The sequence below is a fragment of the Anabrus simplex genome, chromosome 3 (genome assembly GCF_040414725.1).
Source record: "Anabrus simplex isolate iqAnaSimp1 chromosome 3, ASM4041472v1, whole genome shotgun sequence".
In the NCBI taxonomy this organism is placed as follows: domain Eukaryota; kingdom Metazoa; phylum Arthropoda; class Insecta; order Orthoptera; family Tettigoniidae; genus Anabrus; species Anabrus simplex.
In genome coordinates this window covers 326,475,717-326,488,878 of record NC_090267.1, presented here as the reverse complement: position 1 = coordinate 326,488,878, position 13,162 = coordinate 326,475,717, and the positions used below count along the sequence as shown (strand labels likewise).

At 36.7% G+C, this 13,162-nt stretch overlaps 1 protein-coding gene across 1 annotated transcript in view; it reads right to left on the bottom strand.

The window, feature by feature from the left end:
- The window catches only part of LOC136866313 (thyroid transcription factor 1-associated protein 26 homolog), a 40,263-nt gene that overhangs the window by 15,956 nt on the left and 11,145 nt on the right, over positions 1-13,162 (bottom strand). The gene's annotated exons all lie outside the window — the stretch shown is intronic.

Genomic DNA, 13,162 nt, shown 5'->3' with positions numbered 1-13,162 from the left:
CATGCCTGCTGCCTGCAGGGAACAAAACTGGGCACCCCCCTCAAAGAAACTGTATAAAACCTAACAATAACACAGATAAATGTAACTACAGCAGATATTTTAATGCATTCTATAGCCATTTAATATATACTAAACCTTTACTATAAAGTACAAAGCTAATTAATTTATTAACAGATTTTTTTAAAAACATAAAATATTTTGTAGGGATTGAAATACAACATAAATATATGTTTCTATCTTTTGTCTTCGATTCTAAATAAACTATAAGATGCAGCATACTTTCTGGGATACAAAGCCATTGATGATTTCAATGCTATCCATGGACGACACATTCGATGCTGAGTTCACAGTCTATTTTATGTCATAAAATTTCATAGGTAGTTCTTTGTATGTTTCTGTTTTAACATAATTGTTCTGCAGAAGAAACAGCAACAGAAATAATTAGGTCTAAAATTTGATATTCTGGTACCAATTTTCACAGTTTCCTTATTAACAACTTGGTGCAGATATTCGTGAGAGCATACCGTTCATATTACAAGAGACAGCTGTCTTTGACTCAACACAATAACAATTATTTGCAAGCAGATGCAGCCATCCAACAATTACTCTCCATGTTCAATGTAAAAACAAACCTTTTTGGCCCATTCTGCAAACATGTCATTTATGTCCCATACAGAGTGACATTTGGGTAAAGTTATTTCTTCATTTATTTACTTTTTCTCGAGAAGTCTCGGGCCCCTTAAGCCCCAGACCTGCCTGCATTGTATGCCACTGCAACTGAATCATTTGAAAACAAAGGTATGAATCAGAGACACTTGCCAATTTCATTCTGAGCTTTGACCGGCCCCATGGCTAAATGGTTAGCATGCTGGCCTTTGGTCTAAGGGGTACCGGGTACGAAACCCGATCAGGTCGGGATTTTTATCTTTCATTGGTTAATTCCTCTGGCTCAGGGACTGAGTGTTTGTGACATCTTCAAGATTAGAATTTATTCATCATAGGAAGAATAAGTTACATGCAGATCGCCTATACAGTGTAAACTCAAAAGACCTGCACCAGGCCTCTCCGGAAGTCACATACCCTTAAAATTTCCAACTTTGATGTATTAACTCGTTCAGGGAAAACTTTGAATAACTGAAAACTCCCAATTATTTCCAATAGTTTCATAATGTAGAAACTTCAAATAACTGAACATGTTGAAGAAAACCTTCAATCAATCAATCAATCAATCAATCAATCAATCAATCAATCAATCAATCAATCAATCAATCAAATCAACGATCTGCATTTAGGGTGGTCGTCCAGATGGCAGATTCTCTATCAATTGTTCACCTCAAAATTGTTTACCTAGCTTTTTCTTAAATATTTTCAACGAACTTGTAAATTTATCGAATATTTCACTTGATAATTTATTCCAATACCTTACTCCTCATCCTATAAATGAATATCTGGCCTAATTTGTCCTCTTGAATTCCTATTTTACCTTCATATTATTATCTTTCCTACCTTTAAAAGCTCCACTCCTTATTCTTCTACTTATGCCATTCCACGCCAACTCACCACTGACAACTCGAAACATACTGCATAATATCAATATAGTTGGTCCATTATTGGACATTATAAATTTTCCAGCTAACTCATTCCTGGTTGCCAGCGTTTGGCCCCAGTGTGCTAAGTTGGGCTCATTAGTTGGTAAATAGCACACCTACCAAAATGCATGGCTAGTGAATACCGTGGAGGCCACTGCGTAGGCTACTTGGAGGAACCGGCAGTGCCAATACACTATGTCTCATTACCAAATGTACTCGTTCGATATTTCAGGTTCCCTATGGGAATCAACATCTATAATATACTACATAGTTGAGCATTTCGCCTCCTTACTCCCATGTCTTCCCTGGCCAAGTTTGCAACATTTTAGTAACACAACTCCTTTCTTGGAAATCACCCAGAACAAATCATGCTGCTTTCCTTTGAATTTTTTTCTAGTTCTTGAATCAAGTAATAAGGGTCCCATGCTCTGGAGTTGTACTCTAATTGCGGTCTTACTAGAGACTTATTCACCCTCACGTTTACATCCTTACTCCAACCCCTAAATACTCTCATAACCATGTGAAGAGATCTGTTAGCTTTCTTAACTTCCGCCTTAATATGATTAATATAATTAACCCAATGAAGATCATTCCTTATATTAAAACCTAGGTACTTACTGCCCTGCGGGATCCCCCTCTTAATCATTACAGGATCAGATAACGCTTCACCTACTCTAATTCTCTGAGTTCTGTTTTCTAGAAATTTAGCCACCCATTCAACCACTCTTTTGTCAGTAATCTCCCATGATATACCCTAGTGGCGCCACGGTTTTTCATTCGGATCGCAAATTCCAATTGTTTCCACTTGTCGGCGCTGAAATCAGTCTCCTCTTTTGCCATGGAGTAAAGTCAGAGTTGATACCAGACTCTATACTCTTCGGCATGAACCCCTTGATTGGCGCTAATTATGATGTAAACATAAACTAATAAAGCTAATAATATGTTCGGGTTTATCCCCCACCCCCACAGAAGCGAACAAACTTGCCAGCTTGCGCAAATTTTGCGATAATATGATATAGATGTTGATTCCCATAGGGAATCTGAAACATTTGTTCCGAATGAGTAAACTTATAATACCAATATAAATGGTCCGTTATGGGCATCAATCTTTGGTAATGAGACAAAGTCTGTCATAGTGCATTGGCACTGCCGGTGGCTACAATTAGCCTACGCAGTGGCCTCCACGGTATGCACTAGCCATGCTTTTGGTAGGTGTGCTAGGTACAAACTGATGAGCCCAACCTAGCACACGAGGGCAAAACACTGGCAACCAGGAATGACTTAGCTGGAAAATTTATAATGTCCAATAACGGACCATTTATATTGGTATAATATTGGTAATTTTGCGATAAGAAATGAATAACAGTAGCCTATGTGTAAGAAGCTATTTTAACGTTTGGCAATTATTATAAACTAGATGGCCTGCAGTAAATATAATCTTAATCTCAAAATATTGTCAACCATGCTAAAAAATATTAAGTCTCGCAGGTTTTATTTTACCTCGCTGTCGCCATCGGGACTTGTGTATCGAGTATTGCTTGTGTCACAGACATTCTATTGTGCATGCATTTCTTAATTTTAAAATAAATTAGAAGGAATAGATCTTTGGTTTGGGAACATTTTGAAAAACTTCCGAATTTTCAGCTAAAGGTTTAATGTGTAAAAATGAATTGAAGTGCAAAAATAACACTTCCAATTTAAGAGATCATTTGAAACGGAAGCATTTTACAGTGTTTCCAGAAAGTGCCAATACTAGAGTGACACAAGATAATGATGATCCTTCTGACAATCAACAGCCATCGACATCTGTATCCATTCTTCCAGCTGCATCCAGTTCCATGTCTCTAACCATAACGTCTCCCTCTGCATCAACTTCTCCATCTGTAGTCTTAATTTCAAACGCAGTTCACCCTAGGAAACAGCTACAAATTTGGTCAGCTACCTCAAGAAAAAAAAAGGAAACTTTATACTCTAGTAGCTGAAATGGTGGCAGAAGACCTACAGCCTCTATCGCTCGTTGAGAATAGAGGATTTACAAACCTCTTAAAGGGGTTAGAACCAAGGTATACACTGCCTAGCCGTCGCCTACTCACTGACACTATATTATCAGGTCTTTACCAGACAACGAAGGCAGCACTACAAAGGAACCTACATTCAACCACACAGTGCTGAGTTGGTGTACATATGTCTAAGATATATGGTCTAATTCTAACACAACCTCATTTATTACGGTAACTGCACACGTTTTGAACAGTGAATTTGTCCTAAAATCCAATGTCCTTAATACCCTTGAGTTGCATTCAATCCATACTGCAGCTTACCTGTCAGATGTCCTAAGAAGAATGGGACATCAAGGAAAGTTTGTGGCTGTTATAACTGACGGTGGAATCAACATAAAAGCTTCTGTGCAGACCCTTTCTACCAGTCACCTACCTTGCTTGGCCCACATGCTGAACTTAGTTGTGCAGAGTGGGTTAAGTAATACCAAGAATATTGATGAAATACTCCTTATCTGCAGAACTCAGGAAACATACTTAAGTCCAGCGTTGTTGCAGCTGTCAAGTTGCGCAGTATCCAGGCACAGCAAAATAATGTTCAATATAAATTGAAGAAGGATGTGGTGACGCGGTGGAATTCCACTTACTACATGCTGGAGACGTTACTACAAGTAAAAGAAGCTCTGTCAGCAGCCTTGACATCACTATCGAACAGTCCGTCACCATTTACTGCCGATCAGTGGACAACTATCGAAGACTGTGCAGCAGTGTTGAAACCACTAGAGCTTCTGACAACTGAATTATCTGCCGAGTTGTATCCAACAATCTCCATGGCAATTCCTCTCATTAGAGGAGTTGAGTTCAGATCACACTCCGGAACAAGGTTTTAAAGACTGTGCTTGGAATCAATCCAAGAGATAACCTTATCCAAGAAATAAACAAAAGATTCCTCTCTAAAGAACCAGAGAAACAAGGAAATGCCATTTGCTCCTTGTTTCAATGACTGTGAAATAATGACATTCACCTCCCCGCAGTAAAAAGGGGGCAACAACTGCATATAAAAATAATATTTTATATGCAGGCGGCTAACAAATGAAGGGACCGATCATCTCCCGGTATAAGGAGATCCCCTATACCAAGTGCCAACAGTCTCTTTGAGAGTGGATGAACAGGTATGGGTAAGGGCACTCTATTGTCCTGGAGACAAGAAATTGTTCCCAAAGGCGGAGGAACCAGTTTGGTCAATGGCATTTGGATGCAGAAGGCAACAGGAAAACACTGCATTAAAGATCCTGAGAGATATTCCAATAATTTCACATGGCATAGCTGCAATGTCAAGATCAGAGCTGGCCGTGTGGATTGTCAACCTCCGTTCGGAGACGACGTCTTAAAGAAGAAGACAAAAGATTTGGACAGGTGGAGAAAATAGACATTCCTGCATGAGTCACAATTCTGGACCCACGGTTTAAAAATGCAAGCTTTGGGAGAGCTGAAAATGCAGAAAATGCTCAAAAACTATTTAATGTTGACTGCAGAACTGTACCAAAAGCAGACTGCTGAAAAGGAAGTTCCTCTCCCTTCTACCAGTACCAGATCACCTACATCCACTAGTAACAATATTTGGTGGTTTTTAGAGGAGAAGGTGGCTCATTACAAGTGTGTAGAAAACCCTACAAGTAATGCAAATATTGTTTTAAGGCAATATCTTGACCAGCCTTTCATAAAATTGAGAGAGAACCCAGCCGACTTTTGGATGAAGCATAAATCTAGTATGGAGCTGTTGTACAGTCTTTCTAAAAAAAAAATATTTTGTGTTCCTGCAACATCAGATCCTGCGGAGAGAATATTTTTTAAAGCAGGACTAATCATGAGTGAAAGAAGGAACCAACTCAAACCAAAAAATGTTGATATTTTCTTGAACACAAATATTAACAGAGTGTAAAATTGTACTACACCAGGCCTATGAACCACAATACCATTTATCAAATTTGTTTAATGTTCGGTATGAAAAAATGTGCTAATAGCCTATTGTTTTCCAATTGTTTGTGACACAGTGCTGAGTTGGTGTACATATGTCTAAGTATTAATATAGGCCTACACATTTCTTGTATTTTTTGTTTGTTTGTAGTGTAGCAATTCGCTTATCCTGATTACCAAATTACTTAAAACTGACCAATAAACTTAGCCTAACTTAACCTGATATTAACAGGATGTAAAATAGTACCTCAGCAGGCCTATGTTACCACAAAGCCATTTAAAAAAATTGTTTAACGTATGAAAAATGTGCTAGTATAGTTTTCCAATTGTTTGTACATTTCTAATGTAAATATATTGTAATAAGGAATGATTTCAGCTGGTTATATCCTGTATTGAATAGGTTTACATTGCTGTACTTTTGAAATATTACTCCATTTTATTGTTGTGCATAAGTAACAAGCAACTGGAACACTTAGGTCCTCAGGACCCACTAATGTTGTGAGACGCACAGTAGGCAATAGTATGATAAACAGGGTTAAAAGTCAGGTTGTGAGTTTCACTAATTTGTGATATCTGACTTAGCTAATTTATAAGTGTTAGAACCTTTGTTTCTTTTGCTGGTGTAATAGTTACCATACGTTTTCTCTTTCAGGTAGTTAATAAATTTATTTACTCAAAGTTAGTTTTGGCAGATTGAAGAGTCTAACAGTTTATGAAGTTTCACTAATAGTGAAAGTCCTCTCAGTTTTCATTGCTGCATTGATGGGGTGAAATTTGATTATGGGGATCACTGTAAGTACCTAGGTGTTAATATAAGGAAATACCTCCATTGGAGTATTCACATAAACAGGATTGTAAATAAAGAGTACAGATCTATGCACATGGTTATGAGGGTGTTTAGGGATTGTAGTAACAATGTAAAGGAGAGGACATATAAGTCTCTGGTAAGACCCCAATCAGAGTATGATTTCAGGGTATGGGACCCTCACCAGGATTACTTGATTCGGGAACTGAAAAATATCCAAAGAAAAGAAGCTTGATTTGTTCTGGGTGATTCCCGACAAACGAGCAGTATTACAAATATGTTGCGAAGTTTGAACTGGGAAGACTTGGGAGAAAGGAGACGAGCTGCTCGACTAAGTGGTATGTAAAATAATACAAATATTGATTTGCTTTCCACCTATTCAATACAATAAAATGTTTTTATTGTTAGAATTTTATCCTTGACATAATACTACAGTTGGGACATGTTTTGCTCTTTTACCAGGCATCCTCAGCTATTATAATATCTCAAGGGTAAGTTATGATTTTGGATGTATTTACAATTAATCGTACTTAATTATAGTCTTAACACTAATTAGGTAAAACATTTTGTTGAACTGCAGTTATGATATACAATGTACAAAATGGCAGTTAGTTGTGATTAAAATAACAGTGCCAAGGTTAGCGTAAATGACTTGATTCATTAACACTGATATCTAAGACTCAATGATAACATGACATAATGAGATTCTGGCTAAAAGGTTTCACACATTCTTCTTTCGTTCTAGTAGTGAGTGAACAACTGAGTGTATTGTGACGTAGTACAGAGTCTTGTTTAAAAATTACAGAATCATCTCAAACTTAAAACTTCTGAAGTTTTTTGTCTTTATATACATATTAATTTAACTGACATTGCACGTTAATCCTCATGGGGCTTTGATACGTTACAGTCATTAATTAATATTGACCGTCGAATATGTCTTGTTGGTCGTTTTTCAACCAGAAACTTAAAATGACCAGTTGACATTGTAGAGTTAGAAGCTGTTAACTCATTCGCATCCTATTTAAATACCGTAGCAGTTCACTGAGAAATCCCATTCAAATCCTGCACTATGGCACACACTGTGAGGATGTGGACCATAGTAAAGTTGGCACCACAAAAACACACCTCTTTAGGAGTTAAAAGCATGTAGATCTTCAATGACATATCTACAGCCTAATATATAAGTAATAATAATAATAACGTAAATGTTTCCACCTTTTCAATACAATATATTCACAAAATTACAAAATTATACGGTACTAGTTTCGACCCATCTAGGGGTCATCATCAGCCGTATTGGAGCAAAGATCATTTGTGGCGAAATCCTAAGACAATATTATTTTAAAGAATAACAAGTGAAATGAGATGTTATGATAATGTTATGTTATGTTATCATAACATCTCATTTCACTTGTTATTCTTTAAAATAATATTGTCTTAGGATTTCGCCACAAATGATCTTTGCTCCAATACGGCTGATGATGACCCCTAGATGGGTCGAAACTAGTACCGTATAATTTTGTAATTTTGTGAATATATTGTATTGAAAAGGTGGAAACATTTACGTTATTATTATTATTACTTATATATTATTCTCAGTTCAATACGGACCAAAAACATGAAATTCATAACCATCAATATCTACAGCCTCTCGGGAGGTCACGTGGTCTCGCCGTAGACTTGCCCACCGTCATCATTTGTATCAGCACTACTACATGCATCACTCGAACTCGATCTAAGACCTTCAGGGTCTATTTTGTTGTCACAAACAGCACTGTCTTCATAATCACTCTCTAAAACACTATCTATTAGCTTTCGTATTCCATCTTCAACACCAACACATCTGCTTGACGCCATGATTGCAATTGATGTGAGCGAAATAATATGAACAAAGATTATTTTATCTCATGTTCCAGAAGTGCGAGATAACCTGGAGTGTGGGAAATAACCAAAGCCACACGTCAAAACTTCAGCTCAGAATGCATACAAGTGGCATCTGTGAGTTGTTAACTGAACTACATGTATTGATATACAGCAATGCATCGGTGTGAGCTGAGCTCGTCACTGAATTCATATGCCACAAATAACTTCTGTGAGCTAGGGTCGTCAAATGATGCGATTGGGTTAAGGGCTACAGTCGAAAGGGACATTCGGCTACATAAATCTTAGGCGGTGATAAGATTGATTCTGCTAAGTCCATTTGTACTGGTGTATCTGTAACAAAAGATAAATTACGTGAAAATGTTGTGTGTTGATTTGTTTTTAATGTCATGTTGAATGGTCATCACTTATCCCTTTGACTATTGCTGAGAATGTTTAGCGGTGTTTACTGCAGCACGGTGACCTTGTTACCCTAACCTTGGTACTGTTAATTTAATTACAACTAATTGCCAGTTCATACAGTGTATATCATAACTGCAGTTCAACAAAATGTTAGTGTTAAAAGTATAATTAAGTACAATTAATTGTAAATACATCAAAATCATAACTTAACCTTGAGACATTATAATGGCTGAGGATGCTCGGTAGATGAGCGAAATATGTTCCAACTGTAGTATTATGTCAAGGATAAAATCCTAACAATAAAAACTTGTTATTGTATTGAATAGGTGGAAAGCAAATCAATATTTGTATTATTTTATAACGAATTACAATACGGACCTAAAATGAGAGGTTTTACATGTAAGTGGTATGTTCCGAGCTGTTGGTGGAGAGTTGGCGTGGAATGACATTAGTAGACTAATAAGTTTAGGTGGTGTTTTTAAAAGTAGGAAAGTTCACAAAGTTAGAATTCAAGATGACTAATTGGGGCAAATATTAGTTTATAGGAAGAGGAGTTAGGGATTGGAATAATCTACCAAGGGAGATGTTCAATAAATTTCCAAATTCTTTGCAATTATTTAAGAAAAAACTAGGTAAACAACAGATAGTGAATCTGCCAGCTGAATGACTGCCCTCAATGCAAATCAGTGGTGACTGATTGATTGTGACTGTGTTGAGTGGGTTTTAATATAGGCCTACATATTTGTTTTGTTTCTGTTTATGGGATGGCGTTTATTCACTTATCCTGATTACTGAATTAGGCCCTACTTAAAACTAACCAATGAACTTAGCCCAACTTAACCTGATTACTGTAATTCATTATTTTAAATTGTGACTCAGTTCTTTTAAATGAATAGCTATCACACTGAAAGGTGTATCATGTCTCCAATGAGCTTGTATTTTTTTACACATTACCAATTGATTATTTTGGATGCAGGTTATAACAGATTTCAAAGTGAAAGATTATTAGTGTGCAATAGTTTAGGTATTATTTTTATGTATCATCTAGACAACTATATTTGTATTACATTACTTGTTTATTTCTAATATACATGTGTTGAAATAAGGAATAATTTCTCCTAGTTATAGAGCCTCCGTGGCTCAGGTAGCAGCACGCCGGCCTATCACCGCTGGGTTCCGTGGTTCAAATCCCAGTCACTCCATGTGAGATTTGTGCTGGACAAAGCAGAGGCGGGACAGGTTTTTCTACGGGTACTCCGGTTTTCCCTGTCATATTTCATTCCAGCAACACTCTCCGATATCATTTAATTTGTCATTCATTACTCATTGCCTCAGAGGAGTGCGACAGGCTTCGGCAGCCGACACAATTCCTACCCTCGCCGCTAGATGGGGGCTTCATTAATTCTATTCCTGACCTGGTTGAATGACTGGAAACAGGCCGTGAATTTTCTTTTCTGCTAGTTATATCCTATATAGAATAGGTTTAAACTGCTGTACTTTTGAAATATTACTCCATTTTATTATTGTGCACAATTAACATGCAACTGGAACACTTGGTTCCTCAGGACCTACTGAAGAAATTATTTGGTATTTACTCTGCAGCAGCTGACCACTCTATCATCTAGTTCCTACTACTCTCTTACGAACTATGACTCAGTGGTAGGTTAGATGCAACTATTGACAGTTCGCTATAATTCTTTGTTTGGCTGCAATTATGTATACTTAAACCCCGATATATGAATTCTCCACTGCATGAACTCTTGCAGAAATTAATGTCTAACTTTAAAATTATAACTGTTATAAGGAAAGATTAAATCATGTCTCGGTAATAGGGAGATAATTTGCCTAAAGAACACGATATAAATATGCAGATATTTATTTTTGAATAATTATTTAAAAGGGCTTTTCATATTTTCTTTCTTTCGCTATGCTGTTAACCTCTTATGACTGAAATTCATCATAAGATAAGGCTGTAGACTGTTCTGTACAGAATGGTATAGTTTAAATGTGAAATTATCAATACAGAAGATTGGAAGTTTCATATGTGTGACAAGGAATGTGTGTTCCAGTTATGGATTAAAATGAATGTCATCGATAAAATAAATTGCTTGAAAATAGTAGGCATCTTATTCCCATCAATAAATTGCTAGTTAAGTTGGCTCATTTGTTATAAATGAATAGATGTCTGAATCAAATTTGTACTATGATCAATGAAATTTTATTACTGTGCACTTTATGAATAATCAAGTTATAATTTGTTAAATACTTTCTGTGTACCTCTAATGATTGAACATTAACCTCAACTGAATGGAATGATGTTTAAATTAATATATGCAGTATTATTTGGTCCTAGGAAAATTTATTTTCATTTAGTTTAGTTTATTATATTCATATTACTTCAATATGGGATGTCATTACAACAAGGTGTAATCCTAACCTTCCTCTGAAATTACCTATTTTTTATTTTATAAACAGACAATCTTACATTCACTAGTTAGGGGTTAGGACACAAACATACCTTTTATTTAAAATAAAACATAATGACCACAATTTCTTTAATCGGGACTCTTTCTCCTTTTGTACAGACCAACGTATTTCAGTTTCCAATCACTTCACTCGAATATTGTGTAACATTTGTATCTCTATATTTCTGCTTATATCACGACCAACAAAACAAACATGCCATACAAATGGGTAGTATAATACAACAATCCACATTTCAACATTCAATCTTTGTAGTTACTAGTAAATGACTTCTTACTACAGCAGTTACTAGCAGTCGAGCATAGCAGTACAAAACATGTTAATGTTACTATTACTAGTTACTACTTTCTAACCAATTGCAAACCAAATGAAAACTATTGAATGTTTTCATTCACGCTTCACAATCGGTAGTCTACTGATAGTTTAAAACATTCGATACTCTCATCACTAATCTACCCTATCAAAAGCCTTGGATAGGTCATTAGCGATACAGTCCATTTGACCTCCTGAATCTAAAATATCTGCTATATCTCGCTGGAATCCTACAAGTTGAGCTTCAGTGGAATAACCTTTCCTAAACCCGAACTGCCTTCTATCAAACCAGTTTGTATTTTTTCAAACGTGTCTAATATAATCAGAAAGAATGCTTTCCCAGAGCTTACAAACTGTACATGTCAAGCTGACTGGCCTGTAATTTTCCGCTTTATGTTTGTCACCCTTTCCCTTGTACACTGGGGTTACTACTGCAACTCTCCATTCATTTGGTATAGCTCCTATATGCAAACAGCAATCAAATACGTATTTCAGAGATGGCACTATATCCCAACCCATAGCCTTCAATATATCCCCAGAAATCTTATCAACTCCAGCTGCCTTACCAGCTTTCAACTTTTGTATCTTAGTGTAACTTCATATAATTTCATGTAACCACTCACATTTTCCAACTGACATAAAGCCAGAGGAATTCTTACCTTAGCTGGTAAATGACAAAATATTTTAAAATACCAGTATAAAGCAAGCACCAATATGGGAAACTCCAAACATATGAGTGGAGGTTCAGAAACAAAGACATCATTTCACATAGGTTCTTGATATGGAACACTATCCCTCATCATGTCACAGCAAGCTGGCATGCAGTTTTCTATAACAGGTCATCTAGTGATGCTTAGTCATGGGACAATGAAAATACCAGTTTTACATGGAACGCAAGGCAACAGGGTGCAATCGGAAACTCAGGCTTATGAGTGGGAAGCCAGCAGCTAAGCCATAGAATATATCTTAAGTTTAAAATTACTGGTCAATAAGTTAATGGTTATGCGAAGACTTGGACTAAAATTATAAAAAATTACAAGGCCTAGTCAGAGTTGGTTAGATTGGGACCTATATGCTGTGATAGTCATTCGTAACCCATGTCTTCATTTCCACACAGTATGGCACAGCAGGAGAATCACTTACTGACAGAGTGCCCAGGAGAGTCACTTACCGACAGAGCGCCCAGGAGAGTCACTTATCGACAGAGTGCCCACACTCAAGACTTGTAATGGAACACTAAGTAGTATATTCCCCTGTGGATGTCTTAGGGCTTCATCTACTTCTTCCAGTAAGGATATGACAGCCTGTATTGAGCTTCTTTCGTGTGTGAAGCCAAAACTGGCATTCAGGTATGGTTGTTATTTTCTCCAGCTTAGATGCTAATATTTTTGATATAAAAACATATTGGGATACAGAAGAACCTGGACGAAACAGTATCTAGCCAAACAAGGTATAACGTGGAAGTTCACTGACCCATATACGGCTTGATGGGGAGGATGGTGGGAAAGACTGATCAACTCCACCAAACGATGTCTACAGAAGGCACATGGATATTCTACTATTGATATTGAAGGACTATGCACTATATTGATCAATATAGAAGCCACATTTGTCTCCAGTGCAACTTCCCTGTATGATGTGGGGTCACTCATATCCCCCTTTCATTTATATAAGATCTTACTTGTCAATATCCTCCAGCTATCTAGTCTTATATC